Here is an 18,566-nt window from a genome sequence, read left to right on the forward strand (position 1 = left end):
AAATTAAAAAAGAAAAAAAGAAATGCCAAAATGTATTTCTTCGTTCACCTGGTGATAAACATTGAAGTGGTTTCCAGTTTTTGCCCATAATCAATGAAACTACTCTCCCCATTTATGTATAAACCCTCGCACGGTTATATGATTTCATTTCTCTCCCTAGAATGAGATTGTATAGTAAGGTTTTCCTAAACTTTTTAAGAAATTTTTAAACTGTTTTCCAAAGTAATCATATAATTTTATATTCTTATCAGCACTGAATGAGAATTCTAGTTGTTCTCTACCTTCTCCAACATTCCATGGCTAATTTTTAAAAACGTAGACATTCTAACGGACCCTTATCCTGTAATAGTTTTTCTATTGTAGTTTAAATTTTACATTATAGTTTCAATGTGCAGTTACCGACTGACAGATGATATTGAACATCTTTTCATGTGTTTATTTGCGATCTGTGTATCTTCTTTGGTGAAACATGTGTTCAAATCTTAAGGCCATTAGAAAAATTTTTTTTGTCTTCTCTTTGAAGCATTGTAAGAAGTCTTTATATATTGTGGACAAAAGCCTTTTTGTCAATTATCTGTTTTGCAAATATTTCTCCCCCAGGTCATGGCTTGCCTTCGTCTTTTCTTAACGGTGCCTTTGGGAAAACATTGAAAAAAAATTTTTTTTATTTTAAAAAATTAAAAAAAATTTTTTTTTACATTGTGATGAGGCCCACCCAACATAATTCTCTCACGATTCAAGTTGTGGTATATGTCAACAGTTAGTTCCTTTTCGCTGCTGAGTAGTATTTCATGGTATGGATATACCATAGTTTATTGAACCATGCACCCAGTGACGCTCATCTGTATTGTTTTTTTGTCTATTATTTTTAAAATATTTTTTTAATGTTTATTTTTTATTTTTGAGAGAGAGTGCAAGCAGAGGGGGTATGTGGAGAGAGGGGGTGGACAGACGATCCCAAGAAGGCTCTGCGCTGACAGCAACGAGCCTGACGCGGGGCTCGAACTCACGAACTGTGAGATCGTGACCTGAGCCGAAGTCGGATGCTCAACCGACTGAGCCACCCAGGGGCCCCATCCTTTTTGTCTCTTATGAATAAAGACGCCGTGAACCTTTTGTACAGGTTTCCGTATAAGCGTTGGGTTTCCATTTCTCTGGATGAATGCCCACGTGTGCAATTGTTAGGTCATGTTGCAGTTGTGGTTCATAAGAAGCTGCCACGTTGTTTTCCAGACTGGCTGTGCCATTTCACGCTCCCACCATCAGTGCACACGTGAAGCGGTTTCTTTACATCCTTGCCGGCATTGGATATTATCACCATTTTTTAAGCCATTCTGTCTAAATAATAGACAAAAAAGAACCAATACAGATGAGCGTCACTGGGTGCATGGTTCAATAAACTTTCTCAGGGCGCCTGGGTAGCTCAGTTGGTTGAGCGTCTGACTTTGGCTCAGGTCACGATCTCACGGTTCATGGGTTCGAGCCCCACGTCAGCTCTGTGCTGACAGCTTGAAGCCTGGAGCCTGCTTTGGATTCTGTGTCTTCCTCTCTCCCCGCCCTTCCCTGCTCATACTCTGTCTCTCTCTCTCAAAAATAAATACAACATTAAATTAAAACAAAATAAATAAAAATAAACTGTTTCTCTACATCCTTGCCAGCATTTGATATTATCACCGTTTTTTAAGCCATTCTGATAGACATACCGTGATGGCTCATTAGGGTTTTCATTTGCATTTCCCTAATGGCTAAGGATGATGAACAACTCTGCGTGTGTTTATTTGCTCTCTACAACACCCCCTTCAGTGAGATGTCTATTCATGTCTTTTGCCCGTATTATGACTTTTCAGAGTTCCAAGGATTCCTTATGCCTTCTAGACATAAGTCGTTTGTTGGATATGTGGTTTGCAGGTATTTTTTTTTACAGTTCGTAGCCCTTTTATCTTCTTTTTATTTTTTTTATTTTTTTTTAATGTTTATTTATTTTTGAGACAGAGAGAGACAGAGCATGAACAGGGGAGGGGCAGAGAGAGAGGGAGACACAGAATCTGAAACAGGCTCCAGGCTCTGAGCTGTCAGCACAGAGCCCGACGCGGGGCTCGAACTCACAGACTGTGAGATCATGACCTGAGCCGAAGTCGGATGCTTAACCGACCAAGCCACCCAGGCGCCCCGCCCTTTTATCTTCTTAACAGAGTCTTCGGCAGAGGAGAGTTTTCAAATTGTGATGGGGCTCACTTTATCAGTGTTTCCTTCCACAGATCATGCTTTGGAGAACGAGCGGAAGAATTCTTTGCCTGGTGCTACACTCTGAAGGTTTTCCCTTTTGTATTCTTCCAAATGTTTGATGTGTAGTATTTGGCTCAAGGTTCATTATTTTGCCAATGGAGATCGAATTCCTCCTCCAGCACCGCTAGTGGAAAGGCCGTCCTTCCTCTGTGAAATAGCTCTCACGCCTTTGTCAGAAGTCAGTCAGGCCTGTGCGTGTGGGTCCGTGTCCGGGTTCTTCGCCCTCCTCCACCAATCCCACACTTGTCTGGAGTCCTGTAGCTCCAGAATAAGCCTTAACGTCAGGTAAAGCCATTCTTCCTACTTGGCTCTTCGTGTTTTAGCTGTCTTAGGGCCAGTGCCCCTGTACGTTTTAGAATATCCTTTCCCATGTCCATAACAACACTCGGACTTGGATTGGAATTGCATTAAACGCATAGACCAGTTTGGGGTGAATCGACATCTTTCTTCTATTGAATCTTCTAATCCATAAATAATTACACGTTTCTCCATTTGGTTAGATCTCCAGTTCTTCAGTATTTTATAATTTTCAGCATTTAGATTCTGCACAGGTTTCTTGTTTGTCTTTTAAGTTGCCACTAAGTACGTTGTTTTCCTTGGAGCAATTGTAAATACAGCTTCATTGAAAATACTTTTTTGGGGGAGCAGTTTTAGAGGCACAGCCAAACGGAGCAGAAGGCGTAGAGAGTTCCCACATGCCCCCTGGCCACGGGCACATCCTCCTTCATCATCAGTATCTCCCCCCAAGAGGGGGTCACTTGATACAATTGATGACCTACACCGAGCGAGCCTTATCACCCAGAATCTATAGTTTACAGAAGGGTTCACTCTTGGTGCGGTGTTCAGGCAAATGTACAATGATATGTACCCACCATTATAGTATCATCCAGGGTGGTTTCACTGCCCTAAAAATCCTCTGTGCTCCCCCTGCTCACCCCTCCCTACCCCCCTAGCCCCACAACCTCTGCTCTTTCTACGGTCTCCATAGTTTTGCCTTCTCCAGAACGTCGTATAATTGGACATAGCCTTTTCAGATCGGCTCCTTTCATTTAGTAATATGCGTTTAGATTTCTTCTTCGTAGCTTGAGAGCTCATATCCTTTTGGCCCTGAATAATGTTCTGTTGTTTGGATGTACTACAGGTCGTTTATCCATTCACCTGCTGAAGGACATCTTGGTTGTTTCCAAGTTTTGGTAACTATCAACAAAGCTGCTACAAATATCCGTGTGCAAGTTTTGTGTGAACATGGATTTTCAACTCCTTCGGGTAAAAACCAAGGAGCACGACTGCTGGGTCGGCCTAGTAGGACCACATTTAGTTTCCGAAGGAACTGCCAACAAGTCTCCCCAAGTAGCCGCGCCATTTTGCGTTCCCACCGGCAATGAATGAGGGTTCCTGCTCCTCCACACCCGCGCCCGTATTCGGCGTTTTTGGTACTCTGGGTTTTGGTCTAAGAGGTGAGTACTGGTATTTCCCTGTTTCAGTTTGCATTTCCTGGATGACGTGACGTGGGGCAGGTCTTCATATGCTGAGTTGCCATATTTATATCATGCACGAGGTGTCTTTGCTTACCGTCTTTGGCCCATTTTGAAATCAAGCTGTTTGTTTTCTTGTTGTTGAGCTTTAAGAGTCTCTTACAGGGACGCCTGGGTGGCTCAGTAGGTCAAGCGTCCGACTTCGGCTCAGGTCATGATCTCGCGGCCTGTGAGTTCGAGCCCCACGGCAGGCTCTGTGCTGACAGCACAGAGCCTGGAGCCTGCTTCCGATTCTGTGTCTCCCTCTCTCTCTCCCTCTCTCTCTCTCTCTCTCTGACCCTCCCCCACTCACTCTGTCTCCCAAAAATGAATAAACATTTAAAAAATTTAGAAACAAGAGTCTCATATATTTGGGAGCACAGTTCCTTTATCAGACATGCCTTTTGCATATATTTTCTCCCAGCCTTTGGCTTATCTTTTCTTTTCTTTCTTTTTTTTTTTTTTGACAGTGTCTTTCACAGTGCAGAAATTTTTAATTTTGATGAAATATAGCCTGTCACTTTTCTTTTCATGGATCATCCTTCCGTGAACTTTAGACATGCTTCTCATTTCCCCCCAACTCCTTAGGTGGGGCAGGATGGCTATTATGGGCTGGAGTTTGGCATTTCCCTCCTCCCGGTCGGTAAGGTGCAGATGAAACCCTAGCAAGTTAGTCTCTGGTTAAACCGTTTCTCAGAGGTCACACCTTATCAAGAACACAGTGCTCGGTCTTATTTCAAAATGGTTCCTGCCCCTGCCAGGAGGATGAGGGAATCTTTCTCTGATACTCACTGGGAGGGTCTGGCCGACCTTGTAGAAGTAAAATACACAAACGTATGGGGCCTCCCAGTGACTGGGTCCCCTTGGAGTCTCTCCGACTTGTCCACGCCAAGCCTCCCACAGTTTGTCAATTTAAGACTTTGGTTTTCCCTACCTGGTCGCTGGCTCCCCAGAGGTCCGTGGGGGTGGGTTTCCGCCCCGGCGAGTTGTGATGCGCTGTTTTTCCCTGTTGGTCTCTTCAAGTTGCTGTTTGCCCTGTGACCTCACTCTGACAGACCTGAGACAGCCTGTCAATTTTTTTCAGTCTGTTCATGCTTGTGCTTGCTTTCAGGACAGAGCGGCAACTTCTAGCTTCTTCTGTGCCAGACTGGAAACCAGAAGCCCAGCATTCTGTTTTAAATGTTGGTTTCCACGCGTTCTTTGCCAGCAGATACAAATGCAATTGATGTTTGCGCATAGATCTTCTGTTCTGCAACCTTGCTGAACATTTATTGCTGGTAGGAGGTTTGGGCGGCAGGGGGGTGGGGTTTGAGTTGATGCGAATGTTATACGTAGACCATCAAGTCACGTGCAGATAGAGACAGCTTTATCCATACTTGGCAGTCTCTGTGTGCCTTTTATTTCCTTGCCTTGCCTTATTATGGTAGCTTCAACTCCCAGCATTACGTTAATCTTAAGAAAGTATCCCATCCTTTATTGTAAATTATGACGTTAGCTAAAGATTTCTGTAGTTGCTCATCATTGGGTTAATATCCCTTCTACTCCTAGCTCGCTGAGAGTTTTTACTGTGGATGGATATTGAATTTTGTACCTGTTGAGATGATCATCTGGTTTTCGTCTCTGGTCCGTAGATAGGAATTACGTTGATTTATCTTCTAATATTAAGCCGGTCTGAGTTCCCGAGATAAATCTCACCTCGTTATGAGATATTGCACGCATATACGAATGGATTCAATTCGCAAGGATCTTCTGGAGGTGGTTTGCATCTATGTGCATGAGGGGTACTGTTCTGTCGCTTTCTACTATTATAACGTGTTTGTCTGGTTCTGATCTCAGAGCAGTGCTGGCTTTTGTAAATGAGTTTTGAAGGGTACTCTTCACTTCTATTTTCTGGATGAGTTTGCATGGAATTGGTATTATTTCTTCCTTAAATGTTCAGGAGAATTCACTAGCAAAGCTATTTGGGCTTGGAGTTGTCTTTGCGAAAAGGCTTTAAAGTTCAAATTCAATTTCTTTTAACAGTTATAGGACTGTTCAGGTTATACGTTTCATCTTGAGTGAGTTCGGTAGCCTGTGTCTTTTAAGGAATTTGTGCATTTGATCTCAGTTACTGAATTTACCGACCAGACCTTGTTCATAATATTCACTTAATACCCTTTTCATCCTACTGGGTCTTCAATGATGGTCTCTAATTCTGTTATTGGCAGTTTATATCTATCTTCTTTTTTCTCCTTGATCAATCTGAACAGAAATTTACCAATTTTACTGACATTCTCAAAAAATAAGCTTTTGATTTTACTGAGTTTTCTGCATTGTTTTTCACCTTTCGCCTGTATTTGGGGTTCACTTTCCTTTCGTTGTTGTTTTTTAAGGTGGAACTTTAGGTCACTCAAGTTTTTTCCTACTTTTCTAACATATGTATTTTACTGTCTGAAGTTTCCTTCTGAACCCACAAATTGGAAGCCGTGTTTCAATTTTTTGTCAGTTCAAATATTTCATCCTTTCTATTGTGATTTCTTCTTTAACTGATGGATTATTTAGAAGTATACACTTTGGTTTTACATGTTTGCAATTTTCCAGATATTTTGATATGGATTTCTAATTTAAGTCCGCTGCATTCAGAGAATATTATGTGCATAATTTCAATCTTTCTGAATTTATTGCACGTTGTTTTACGGTCCACAGTATGATCTATTGTGACGAATGTTTTCGGTGCCCTTGAACAGAACGTGTCTCCTACTGTGGTCATTCACGGTACAGTGTTCTATATCTTCCCTGACTTTCTGTCTGTTTTACCAATTATCAAGAGAAGGCTGCCGAAAACCGCAATTAACTCTGGGCTTGTCTATTTCTCCTTTGAAATCTGTCAGCTTTTGAAGCCCTATTACTTGGTGTGTGCATATTCAGGACGATTAGGTTCTCTTGATAAACAGTCCCCTTTAGCACTACGAAATGGTCCTCTTTAGCCCTGTAATATTCTTCACCCGTAAACCCACTTTGTCGCATTCAGCCGAGAGGCTCCAGCCTTCTTTCTGGAAGCATTCGAATTATATCTCGCTCTACCTTTTCACTCCTCCTCATAAATCTTGTAGTGAGTGTCTGGTGGACAGCACAGAGTTGGGTATTATTTTTTACATCCAGGGCCTCAATCTCTTCCTTTTAACTGGTGCGTCTAGACTATTTGCGGCTAATGTGAGAAGGGATACGGTTGAGTTTAAGTGATCTTGTCGCATGCTTTCCTATCTCCCATCTGTTTTCCGTTTCCTCTTTTTTTCTTTTTTCCTTGTGGCTGGAGAGTCTCAAAGCCACAGCGCAAGGACTGGGAATGCAAACAGAGTCCTGGTCTCCATGAACTGAGCAGAGTTTGGGGTTCAGGGAAGCCAAGCGGTGAGGACCTGTGAGTCAGGGAAAGGAGAGAAAGCCGAACGCAGAGAAGACACTAGACAACTGGCAGAGGGTTCCCCTTGAGGCTACCTGAGTGGTGATCACCACATGTGGCCAAGGAATCTATAGAGGTAGCGGGAAAACACCTCGAGAAGCCAACAGGGAGACCATTGCCTGGAGCTCACGCTGGGCCGGCAACCGTCTGGACTCTTGAGACCCGCGGTGCGAAGATGTCGCAACGCGTGAGGCATCGAGTATGGCACCCAGGCACCCCCGTCTTATCTGTGGCTTGTTTTTACCTTACGGGTTTCTGCTTTTATCGTTATTAGTTTCTTCACTCTCGTAATTTGCTAATTTGCTGAAAGGCAAATTGTATCACCGAGTTCGAAACCTTTCTCTCTTTTCCACTACAAACGAAAACAACAGGTAGACCTCCACCACTGCTTCAGCGGCATCTGATGAGTTTTGGCACGTTGAACTTTCGCGATGATTCGGTTTAGTGTTTAAGATTTCCTTTGTGATTTCCTCTTTGATCCATGTGTTATTTAAACACGTGTTGTGTAATTTCCAAGTATTTGGGAGCTTTTCTGTATATCTCTTTTATTGATTTCTAATTTAATTCCGCTGTGTTCATAGAAAGATAAAACACCTCTGCAAGTTTTCAATCGTTTGAAATGTACTGAGACATTCTGTGGCCCAGCATACGGTCTATCCTGATGCACAGACCTTGCCACGTAGGTCTTTCCACGTTTACATGAAAGAAGGGATATGCTACAGTTACTGGGTCTGGTGTTCCACAAAGGTCCCTAAGGAGAGGTGCTTGACAACGTCGCTAGAATCTTCTATAGGCTGATTTTTTGGGTCTAGCGTTACTATTGGTTTCAGAGAGGACGTGTTAAAAATCCATTCATGACTGTGAATTTCTCTATCCCTTTGGCTCGACCGAAGTTTTACTTCGTGTATTTTGAAATTTTGGTACTAAGTACGTATACATGTGTGATTGTGATACTTTCCTGATGGACTGCAAAATGGTTTCATTACCATCATGAAACATTGCGTTTTATCTCTGGTAATACTTCTTACAGTCTACTTTTTGTGTGATATTAGTGTAACCAGACCAACTTAATTGTGCTCGCTGTTTGCATAGTCTATTTTTCTCCATCCTTTTACTTTTAACCCACTATGTCTTTATGTTTTAATTATTTCTTATAGATTACACATACTTGGAGCTTGCATTTTTAAATCTAATTGGACAAGATTTGCCTTTTAATTGGAGTTGTTTAGCCCATCTGTATTTTAATAGAATGATTGATAAGGTCGGTTTAAGCCTACCCTTTGCTCTGTGTTTTTAATGTGTCTTTTTTTTTTTCTTCTCTGCTTTTTGCCTTCTCTTGGGTTGACAAATTTTTTTTTTTTTAATTTCTCATAGTCCATTTCAGTTCCTTGCTATTGTTTAAAATATGCACTTTTACACTTTGTTTTTTTTTTTTACATGTATTTATTTATTTATTTATTTATTTATTTATTGAGAGAGAGAAGGAGACACAGGATCTAAAGCAGGCTCCAGGCTCCAGGCTCCGAGCTGTCAGCACACAGCCTGACGCGGGGCTCAAACTCGCAAACTGTGAGATCGTGACCTGAGCCGAAGTCGGATGCTCAACCGACTGAGCCACCCAGGCACCCCTACGCTTTGTTTTTAATGTTCATACCAGGGATTATACAATGCACTTTTTTCCCCCATTTAAAAAAAAATTTGTGGTAAAATACACAAATAAAAAATTTACCATGCAATCGTTTTTAAGTGCATACTTTCAGTGGTATTAAATACATTCTTAACGTACTACCATTGCCATCCACCTTCAGGACCCTCTTCATCTGCTAAGACAGAAACTCTGTCTTTCACCATCAAGTGCAATATTAGCTGCCGTTTTGTTTTGTAGGTGCCCTTCACCAGGTTACGGAAGGACCCTTTTGTTCCTCGTTTAGAGAATCTTTATCGTAAGTGGATGTTCAATTTTGTCAAGTACCGTGTCGTACCAAGTAAACCCCATTTGGTAATGACGCACGTTGCCATTTTGTATGTTGCTGGATTTGATTCACCAGTATTTTTTTGGTTCACCAATATTTTGTTGATGCTTTCTGCGTACACGTTCGTGAGGTGTGTCGATCTTTGGTTTCCTTCTAATATCTTTGGTTGTAACATCAAGGTAATGCCGGCCTCATAAAATGAGCTGGAAAGTGTTCTCCCCTCTTCTAGTCTCTGGAAGAGCTTCAGCAGAACTGATATTATTACTTCATGAAACGATGAGGAGGACTTGCCTTGGAAATAAGCTGGGCCCGGAGTTTTTGCTGTTGGAAGATTTTACACTAAAAATTCAATTTCTTTAATAGATATAGGCATATCCAGGTTATCTCTTTCTTCTTGAATGAGTTTTGGTGTTTTGTGTCTTTCAATTAGCTCGTCCACATCTTCTAAATTGAATTTATGGCATAGAGAGATCACCTTATTATCTTTTTAATATCTGTAGCACCTGCAGGGATAGGCCATCTTTCATTTTTTTTTTTTTTGGATATTTACAATTTATATCTTTATTTTGGTCAGATTGTCTAGAAAGTCATCAAGTGTACTGATCTTTTCAAATAACTTTTGGGTTCACTTACTTCCTCTATTTTTCTATTTTTAATTATATGGGTTTCTGCTCCTATATATTATTTCTTTCCTTCTTTCCTTGGGTTTAATTTGCTCTTTTTCCAGTTTCTACAGTGGGATCCTAGATTATTTCCTTGATACTTCCTATGTGATCCATGGGTTATTTAGATGTATGTTGTTCAATTTCCCAACGTTTGTGGATTTTCCAGATATCTTTGATTGATTTCCAGTTTACGTCCGTTATGGTCAGAGAATATTTTAATTCCTTTTCATTTGGATTCCTAAAACTAAGTTAAGGTTCGTTTTTTCATGACCCAGAATATGACTTATTTTAATAAATGCCTCATTTGCACTTGGACGGAATAAGTATTCTGTTACTCTTGGCTGCAGCGGTCTAGAACTATCAACTGAACCAAACCGATACGTTACCCAGATCTTTCATATTTTTGCTGATGTTCTGTCTTATGCCATTGATTACTGAGAATGAAGCGATTAAGTCCACAAATATAATTGTGGAGTTGTCTATTTCTTCTTTCAGTTCAGTCCGATTTTGTCCCACGTGGTTTGGGGCTCTGCCATCGGGGACGTCCATATTTGGGATTGTTGGGTCTTTGGAAACGGAGTCTTCTCTCATCACGTAGTAGCCTTATTTTGACCTGGTAGTTTTCTTTGAAGTCCTCTCTTTCTGACATGAATGTAGCCACTTCTGCTTTATTTTGATTAGGATTAATTTGGTATATTGTTTTCCATTCCTTTATGTTTAATCCATCAATATGAGCCCGCAAACCTTTCCCGTAAAGAGCCAGTAAATACATATTTTTGGTTTTGTGGTCACCTATGGTTTCTTTTTTTTTTAAATTTTTTTTTTTTAACGTTTATTTATTTTTGAGACAGAGAGAGACAGAGCATGAACGGGGGAGGGGCAGAGAGAGAGGGAGCTATGGTTTCTGTTTCTTCCTCCTCCTCCTCTCCTTTGTAACCCTTAAAACTTGTGAAAACCGTTTTTTAAAACAGGGCATAGGTTGCATGTGGCCTATGGGCCAGTTTGCCGGTCCCTTTACAATTATATTTAAGGTGTATTTCTTATAGACCACATCTAACTGGGTCTTTTTTTTTGGATCCAATCTGGTCATGTCTGTTTTTAATCCCTGTGTTTAGATCATTCACATTTAATGCAAATATTGCTGTAGTTGAAGTCAGATCTTAACATTTTATGATTTTCCTACCTTTCTCATTTTCCCCCCATGTTGCCTTTTCTGCCTTTTGAAATATTTGAAAACTTGTTTTCAACAAAATAAATGAAACCTTGTTTCATTTATTTTTTGTCTACGGCTTTTGGCTAGCTCTCTTTCTGTTACTTTTTAGTTGTTGCTTTGGGTATACGTACCTCACTTTTCACAGTCTGTTTAGAGTTGATGTTTTACCACTGCATGTAAAATGTACTCACAGATTAACCTCTACCTTCTCCAGGCTATCTCCCCTCGCCTTCTCTGTCATAGCTGTCCTGTGCATTGTATCTACAGACATTGACTCTCCCAACATCACGGTGGCTTTTTAATGTCATATGTAGTTTAAAGTGCTTCGGAGGAAAAAGAAAAAATAGTCAATTTGCCCAAATATTCATCTTTGCTAATGCTGCCCTTCCTTCATTGCTGATGCTGTGAGTCTTACACTGTATCATTTTCTTCTTGTCTGGGGAACGTTCTCCCGCATTTCTCTTAGAGCCGGTCTCCCCGCGAATGAATTCCGAAGTTGTTTTTCTTCTGGGTGTGTCTTTATTTTGCCTCCATTCTTGAAAAATGCCTTCGCTGGATTTCAATTCTCAGTTGCCAGGTCTTTAGTCACCTATTTTTAAAGATGTTGTTTTGTTTCCCCACTGTTTCTGATGAGAAATCTTCAGTCATTATTTCCCTCCATGTAACGTATGCCTCTTCTCTGGCCACCTTCAATATTTTTCTGTATCTTTGGTTTTCAGTGACTTCATTCTGATGTGTGTGTGGGGGGGGGGGGCGGGTGGTAGGGGGGGTTCTTTGAGTGTATCCTGTTTGGAATTCTGTAAGCCTCTTGAACCTGGAAATTTAGGTTTTTTGATCTATTTGGGAAAGTTTGGCCATTATTCTTTCAAAAAAATTTTTTTTGGATTTCAGTAGAAACTACAAATTTGGGGGCCATTCAAAATAAAGACATTGTGGAGATGCCCAATAATATATAGGGCCTACGATGAAGAATACCATAGAGGCGCCGGGGTGGCTCAGTCGGTTAAGGGTCTGACTCCTGATTTCAGCTCAGGTCATGATCTCACGGTTTGTGGGATCGAGCCCTGAGTCAGGCTCTGCGCTGACAGCACGGAGCCTGCTTGGGATTCTCTCTCTCCCTTTCTCTCTGCTCCTCCCTCTCTCTCTCTCAAAGTAAATAAACTTAAAAAAAAAAAAAAGTTTAGAAAATACCACATTGTATACTTTTAAAAACTTGCTAAAAGGGTGGATCTTATCAGGTGCTCTCACCACAAGAGAGGACAGAGAAAGCAGGGGAAACTTACAGGTGGCAGGGGGAGGACGTCATTGATAGTGACAGTGACGTCACAGGTGTATTCTCCACTCCAAACACACCAATTATCTATAGTTTATAACTTAAAATATAATCTTTTGTAATTTATAGATTATACATCTATAATTCAATGCATTAAATATCTGTAGCTTTTTCTGTGTCAATCATACCTCAACAAAGTAGTTCAATTTTTTTTCTGCACCAATCTCTTCCCTTTCAGGGATTTCAACAGTGAGAGTGTCAATTAGTCCCCAAGACGCTCAGGTTTTGTTTTTTTCTCTCAGTTCTTCGGATGAGACAAGATCTGTGAATCTTGTTTCCAAACTTCCTGTCATTCTCATTCTATTAGGCCATCCCCTGTGAAATTTTTTATATCAGATACTTTGTTTCCCTGCTCTAAAATTTTGATTGGATTCATTTTTTTTTTTTTTAATGTTTATTTTTGAGACAGAAAGAGCACGAGCAGTAGGGAGGGGCAGAGAGAGAGGGAGACACAGAATCCGAAGCGGACTCCAGGCTCCGAGCTGTCAGCACCGAACCCAACGCGGGGCTCGAACCCGTGAACCCTGAATTTCGAACCCGTGATTTTGAACCCTGAAATCACGACCTGGGCCGAAGTCAGACGCTCAACCGACTGAGCCATCCAGGCGCCCCAGATTCGTTTTAAATTAACTTTTCTTTCAACAATATTTACATCTACAGAAAGGCTTCAAAAACACCGAGTGTGTCCAAATACCCCTCCCCCCAGTTTTCCCTAATGCTGGTGTCTTACGTTGCCAGGTACTGTGGCCTGTTTGCCAAAAGTAAGCCGCCAACTTTGGTACGTTCCTGCTAACTACACCCCAGACTTTATTCGGCTTCCGCCAGTTTTTACACGAACGTCCTTTTCTTCGTCCCAAGGTTCGGCCCAGGTGGCCACATCACATTTGGCAATTCTTTGTTAGAGCTTGTCTTTCTGTGCCAGAATGTCCGGTTTTCCCCTTCATTTCCAGACTGTTCCGCTTTACCTCGTGAAGGCTAATTAGAACAGCTGCTGCTGAGTCTTTGTCCAATAATTCCAACATCTGGGTCACCTTAGGGATGTCATCTCTTGATTGCCTTTTCCCTGGAGACTTGGTCAGATTTTCCTGGTTCTTGCTATGCTGAGTAATGCTGATTGTCATCCTGGACATTTTGTTTGCTTTTGTTACGTGGGGAGACTGGATCCCGTCAAAGATGCCCTGGAGGATGTTGCTTTTCTCCCTCGGCTCCCCTCCCGCCCTTCTGTGTTAGCAGGCGGTGTACCCAGCTGGGTCCAGGGTGCCACCTCCTTCTTGCCTTCTGCGGCCGTGCTTCCTCTGTCCGTTCGGCCTCCCGGGCCCCGGCGAGCTGTCCGCAAGCGCCCAGTGCACATCCCGCCGCCTCGGAGGCCAGGGTGGGACTGCAGGGGGGAGGCCCCTCTTGCGGGAGCCCTCGTGGCACCCTCTGCCCCGGCTGTGGGTAGGGCAGGACTCAGTGGAGAGTCGGGAGCCCCTGCAGAGCTCCCGATGGCTTTCTCTCCGGGTGGCGACCTGCCTTCCAGCATCCAGTGCTCTGGCACCCGGTCCTTCCTGCATGTCTGACTCTCTCCCTCCAACCCAGGAGGACCACTGGGCTCGGAGTGGACTCCTGCTCCCTGGACGGCCCGCAAGTCCCTGCGGGCCGTCTGCTGGGGCAGCTGGAGGGCTCCCCGCATTCTCGTCCGTTCTCCCAGAGAGAACGCTCTTGTGCTGCCCGCTTCCTGGCGTCTGAAAACCCACTGCTTTCTGCGTATGTCTGCTTTTCCTGTTTACGGCGGGAGGGCAAATCCAGGGCCTCTACGCTATCGTGGCTGGAAACGATCACGCCAAGCTTTAAGGGGATGTTAAGCACAGACCTTGCTTCTTTCCCTGCAGGACACCCCCTGGCCCCCACCACCAGGATGTTCCTCTGCCCGGCAGCCCGGAGCTCCCCCCCCCCCGCCCCCTCCGGCCCTCTCCCTGCGGGACTTCCAGCCGCCCTGAGCGCAGGGCTGGGGCATCCTCGGGGAGGGAGTCGCCGAAGCATGCGTCTCTCCCACGTGCGCCCCTTCTTTCAAGGCCTGACCCCTTACGTTACTGCTGGCCGCTCATCGGTGCCTCCCCAACAGTCGTGTTTTAGTCTCGTCAAGAGTTTACACTCGCTCTCCATGGGCTTTTCCGTGACCGCCAACACTGTTTTTCCTCTACAGCCCCCTGCGGGGTGGATGTGGGTACCGCGCTCTCCTTTCCCCGATGACGATGCGGCTGACGCCCAGGGCGATTCGGTCACCTGACCAGAGCAGGTGCAGGGAGCAGCAGAGGGCCACGGCTTCCCCTGCACTGTGGGAGGTGGGGATGTGGAGGCACCCACCGAGAGGTGGATGTGGCTTTGGGGTCAGAGACCTAGGAACTGCAGCCCCTCCCGCGTTTGCTCTCACGGGCCCTCCTTAGAGGCTCGGGCCTTCCTTCACTGCAGCTTGAATTTACCCCAGCTACAACGGAGTGTGGAGGAAGGTCCCCCGTTGGGTGTGTGTTGGGGGGCAGGCCCCTGCTGAGCTCCAGACAGAGGGTCTCTGAAAGGTATGGATTCAACCTGTCCCTTGTCAGCTCCAAACTCCTCAATGGCTCCCACGGCTCTTGGAATAAAAACCACTCCCGCCAGTGTCCCGCAAGATGGCGTGCGCCCCAGCTCTGCTCATCACCCCCACCTCACCACCCACCCCGGCCTCTCCCTGCACCCGTTTCTCCTTTCCAGCCACCTGGCTTCGGTTCTGTGCCTCTAGCTTGCCACGGCCGCTCCCACCCCAGGGCCTTTGCACGCACGCAGCTCCCTCTGCCTGATTTTATTCTTCCATGTTCCGCATCACTTAAAACTCATTCATCCTTACAATCTCAGTTCAGATCTCGTTTCCCTGAGAAAGGTTTTCCCGGCTGGCCCTCTCCCCAAGCCCTCTCCCTTGCTGGATAGTCCCCTCTGTTCAACTGCCGCCTGTGGGCTGTTTATTTATAGTGAGTTTTCTTACCAGAGCTGGGGAGGAAATGGGACTGCGCTGTCTTGCATCCACAGGAGGAAATGGCCCTTCCTTGGGGGCCCAGGAGGCTGCCAGGACTGTGTTCACCAGGCCCTTCTGACCTGAGGCCCATTACATGTGAACCGAGTTTAACAGGTCCCTGAAAAGCTCCAAAACAAAAAAAACAAAACCAAAACAAAACAAAAAACCCCCAAACAAAAGCTCTCTGTGGCCTGCCTGCCCTCAGAACCTTGCCAGCACGCTTTCCAGGGTGACAAGCGTGGGGTGGTGACAAGCCGGGCTCCCACCGCCCCGTGTGGGCACCGTGCGTCCTCGGGCGCCCGCCCCCTCCCCGTGCTGAGCTCGGCCCACCGGCCTTCCTTCCGGCAGCTGGGAGCCTGCCCCCAGCTGCCCTCTCGCCTGCCGCTAAGGATGCACAGGTGTGGCCGCAGGCAGCGATCAGGTGCAGGGCAGGGGCCGCCTGGGTGGAGGGTCCCCAGCCCCTCCCAGCAGGTACTAGCTTCCACACCCCACACCCCGGGTGGACGTAGGATAACCCGCTGTGTGCTGGGCACACTGCTTACGAAACCCTTCCAGGGGTTGCTAGGAACTCCCCCCTGGTTGGTACAAGAAAGTGAGCATTTGAGGTGGGCCTGCGGGATCCTTCCGGCACCCTGCCTCACTCAGCCCCAACCCCCTGGGTGCTGGGGGCGTGGTCTGCGTCCAGCCTCCCTCAGGGCTGGCTCCCCCTTTGAGGCCGCTGGGAACCACCGTGGCCCAGAGCAGGGTTCCCACAAGAGGGGTGAGCTTTTCAGGGGTTGTATACAGGTGGCACTGCATAGATACCCCTGGATGAGGAAGCTGTCCGTCACCAGCCTGCACCAAGCACGCTGGGGGACACCGCAGAAATCCACTGGAAGAAAATCCGCGGAAATCCACTGAAACCCCGCCGGAAGAAAGGGAGAGCGTCGCATTAAGAAGAGGCCTGTAGTTGTGACTGAGCGGAGGCCTCCTACACCCCCAGCCCGGTGGGGGCAGGGCGAGGCGGCGGAGGCTCCCCCACAGTGAGTGTTCTCACTGTGCTCATGGTGAATGTAAATCAGGCCTCAGAGCTTTCCAACCTGGGGGTTTTGCTTTTCATTTTGTTTTCCTGACTGAAGAATGCTCCCTCCCTGGACTCATCCCCAAAGCCCTCAGGACCCCAGTGGGAACTCAAGCAAAAACAGCCCCCCAGTGGGAAGTCCGTAAGGACCTGTTGCACGTCTTGAGGGAGCACTGGCTTCCCGGATGCTCCTGCCCTCACGTCCCTGTCCCCCTGCCCCCCAGATGGGAAGAGAGAACCAGGGGCCGTCAGGAGGGAGAGCAGGCCCGGGCCCCGGGGGCGTCCCCTCCGGAGCCCTATCCACGGGGTGGGTGCAGGGACCCCCCGCCTGGCCAGCGTTCTCCAGAGCTGAGCTCTGGGGGGTGAGGGGCGCAGGGCTGAGCGAACCGCTCGCATGATGACAATGTGTCACATGTGCGTGGGGCCTGGTACTTTTCCAAGGGCTTTTAAATGCATTATCTTGTTGGAGGCTCATTTGAGGCAAGGACTCGAAGCAGACTGGAAAACAACTAATTTACTGAATTCTGAATGGAGAGGAAGCCGAATACAGCGTGTGTTTTTGCTGAATTTCAAACCAAAACAACCTTTTGTTAAAGAACAAACAAATAAACAAAAATGCGGAACATCGGTTCACCAGGGAACACAGCCTGAACAGGGGCTCTGGGCAGAGAATCACGTAGCAAATTCAAACTCCATAAGCATGTACCGGGGGAGGGGGCTGCTGGGGCCACAGATGTGCTCGTCAGGGGCTGCCCGAGAGTTTTAGGGGGCACGCCAGTGTGCCCCAGGGGACAAGGTTGACCCTTCCAGGCCGACTGCAAACACAGGGTCCTCGGGAGGTGCCAGAGGAAGGGGGTCTGGGGAGGGAGTCCCCGCACAGAGCAAGAAGACGGGTTGCACTGGGGCATCCGGCCATGCTGTGCCCGAGCGGAGGCTGCACTGCCTGTGGGGGGAGCACGAGAGGTCTCCTGGGAGCACTGCCAGCCCCGGCCAGAGGGTGGGTAATTAAAGTGGGGCTGTGAGGTGGGGTGGGATTTTCTGGAATGACTGAACGATCAGCATTCCCTGAATGGCAATGATATCATTCTGTTTCAACCACTTCTCTGAATTAGGTCCGCTCCCCCTATTTTTGGTGGCACGGGAATGGGAAGTGACGGGTGCAAACGCGTGTGGGTGTCTGGGGGTCAGGCAGGTTCTCGTGACCCAGGCCGGACAGGAGGGGCGGTCGCTGCACCAGCCGCCTCCAACCTGGGCCAAGGGGGTGGGGGGCCCTCCCGGCCCCGGGCCCGCGGTCTGTGCGTGCCCAAGGACGCGACGTCAGCCTGCGGTTCCTCCCGGCTGCAGCCCCGCTTCCGGGAGCCCAGTGCAGAGGCAGCGGGGCTGAGAAATCCTCTCTCACCGAGGCTTCCTGGGGGGGGGGGCCCATCAGCCTCCCCCAGCCCTGAGAGCCTGCCCGAGCCCTGGGTTTTTCAGCACTCTCAGGCCCCTGCTCGCCCTGCTCCCCAGAACCGCCCTGGGAGGTGGAGGGCAAGAGCCCTGTGTGCCCTGTGCTTTATCGTTACACAAGGCACTCACGACCGAATCTGGGGCCAGGTCCTCTGATACAGAGCAGAGTGGGGTCTTGCTGTCCCCCCACCTGCTTGCCAAGCCCTGGAGAAGCTGGCTGGTTCCCAGCAGGAAGCTGGGAATTCTCTCCACCAAAAGAGACATTTCCTGCCTCTCCTCCTTCATTCCTGCCTGCTAGGTGACCTGTGCTCTGCTCCAGGCCAGGCAGCCCCTCCCAGACCCACCCGCAGGATGCCTCCTGCTCCTCTGTCCCACCCCACGGAGCAGGGCTGCGGCCTCCTCTCTTGGGACGGGGGTGCTGACACCTGCAGGCCTCCCCCCCATTTGGCAGGCTCTCAGGGTGGGCGGTGACAGAGCACCTCTCGGGCACGCAGGTGCTTCGAGCCGCTTGGTGTGGCCGGGGCGCCCAGACTCTGCACCCCCATCTTCCGGTCCGTGCGCTGGGTCAGCTGGACGCTGGGACAGCAGGCCTTTGCCAGGCTCCGTCTT

At 46.9% G+C, this 18,566-nt stretch overlaps 1 long non-coding RNA gene across 1 annotated transcript in view; it reads right to left on the bottom strand.

Annotated features, from left to right (window-relative positions):
• LOC109253468 (uncharacterized) overlaps nt 1–15,737 on the bottom strand; it is an 86,178-nt gene extending 70,441 nt beyond the window's left edge. Inside the window, exon 1 of the long non-coding RNA XR_002074400.2 lies at nt 15,422–15,737. This is a non-coding gene — a long non-coding RNA (uncharacterized LOC109253468). The remainder of the gene's footprint in view (nt 1–15,421) is intronic.
• Nucleotides 15,738–18,566: the final 2,829 nt, after the last annotated feature.

The sequence above is a fragment of the Panthera pardus genome, unplaced genomic scaffold (genome assembly GCF_024362965.1).
Source record: "Panthera pardus isolate Hobbes unplaced genomic scaffold, ASM2436296v1 HiC_scaffold_25, whole genome shotgun sequence".
Classification (NCBI taxonomy): domain Eukaryota; kingdom Metazoa; phylum Chordata; class Mammalia; order Carnivora; family Felidae; genus Panthera; species Panthera pardus.